At 48.1% G+C, this 1,641-nt stretch overlaps 1 pseudogene; it reads left to right on the top strand.

Moving 5' to 3' along the window:
* The first annotated feature begins 447 nt into the window (after positions 1–447).
* On the top strand, positions 448–1,373 carry LOC132782519 (terminal nucleotidyltransferase 5B-like; annotated as a pseudogene).
* Positions 1,374–1,641: the final 268 nt, after the last annotated feature.

The raw sequence follows: 1,641 nt of genomic DNA on the forward strand, positions 1-1,641 counted from the left end.
TCCAGGAAGAGGTGGAGCCAAGCAATTAAGCTGAGGAAGCAATATAACTGGTGCAAACAACACTGATTGACAGCTATAAATAACCAATCAATCCAACTATACATTTACAAAGTAAGCAAGTATGAGCATGTTATACAGTTTAAACCTTTGCACTTTAAAGTTCTACACACAGGTGGTGCCACTCATGCCGTCACACTAACTATGATAAATGTGGAGTTCTAAGGCACAAGTGGGAGCGAAAGGATTGGGTTCAAGAAGGGAAGAAGGAAGAAGGGAGCAAGCAAAGCCAAGCCGGGGTTCGGCCTTCCCTTTCCCCGCCCCCTCCGGTCCCTTCAGATATTCCTTGAGGTGGTGGCCGGTTTTGTGTTTCTTCTGGAACCTTTTTCGGACTCTTTGCCCAAGTCAGCTGCCTCTTTTCCCCTCATTTCTCAGGAGGCTCCCCTCGCAATGCAGGCCAAGGGTGACAGGCCTTTGAGGGCTTCCAAGGTGGGGAAGAAGAAGCAGCCCCAAGCGCAGCCACCTGGCAAAAGTGAAGCCCGCTTCAGCGTCCTCAGCTGGGAGCAGGTACAGCGCCTGGACCACATCCTTGAGGAGGTCGTGCCTGTCCATGGCCAACTTCACATGCTCTCCATCCTTCCCAGGAGGATTGTCCAGGTGGTCCGTAGCCGTCTGGAAAAACATGGCATCACAGTCCACAATGTGAGGTTGAATAGCTCAACAGCGAGCATGAGGACAGTGGTTTGGGCTATAAAGACCTGGGTCTCATCTTTGGAGTTGACCTAAAAAGTGAGGATGTCTTCCAATTGGTGAAAGATGTTGTGATGGACTGTCTCTTGGACTTCCTCCCAGAAGGAGTAAACAAAGATAAGATTACTCCCATGACTATGTGCAGAAACGAGTGAAAGTGTACAATGAGACAGATCGCTGGAGCCTTATATCACTGTCAAACAACAGTGGGAAGAATGTGGAACTCAAATTTGTAGACTCTCTCCGACATCAGTTTGAGTTCAGCATGGATTCCTTCCAGATAATACTGGACTCACTGTTGCTTTTTGGGGAGTGTTCTAAAAACCCAATGTCTGCAAACTTCCACCCAACTGTCACTGGGGAGAGCATGTATGAGGACTTTGAGGAGGCAATGGACCACTTGAGAAATCGGATCATTGCCACTAGAAATCCAGAGGAAAATCAGAGGCGGGGGACTTCTGAAGTACTGCAACCTTCTCTTGAGAGGATTTAAGCCCAAATCTGAAGTTGACATGAAGGCACTCCAGAGATACATGTGTTCCAGGTTTTTTATTTATTTTCCTGACATAGAGGAGCAGCAGAGGAAGCTAGAGTCTTACCTCCAGAGCCATCCAGCCTCCGTTTAAAAGCTTCCAAAGAAGGAGCCTTCACCACACTCCGGGGCAGAGAGTTCCACTGCTGAACGGCTCTCACAGTCAGGAAGTTCTTCCTTATGTTCAGATGGAATCTCCTCTCTTGTAGTTTGAATCCATTGTTCCGCGTCCTAGTCTCCAAGGAAGCAGAAAACAAGCTTGCTCCCTCCTCCCTGTGGCTTCCTCTCACATATTTATACATGGCTATCATATCTCCTCTCAGCCTTCTTTTCTTCAGGCTAAACATGCCCGGCTCCTTAAG

The sequence above is a fragment of the Anolis sagrei genome, chromosome 7 (genome assembly GCF_037176765.1).
Source record: "Anolis sagrei isolate rAnoSag1 chromosome 7, rAnoSag1.mat, whole genome shotgun sequence".
Lineage (NCBI taxonomy): Eukaryota > Metazoa > Chordata > Lepidosauria > Squamata > Dactyloidae > Anolis > Anolis sagrei.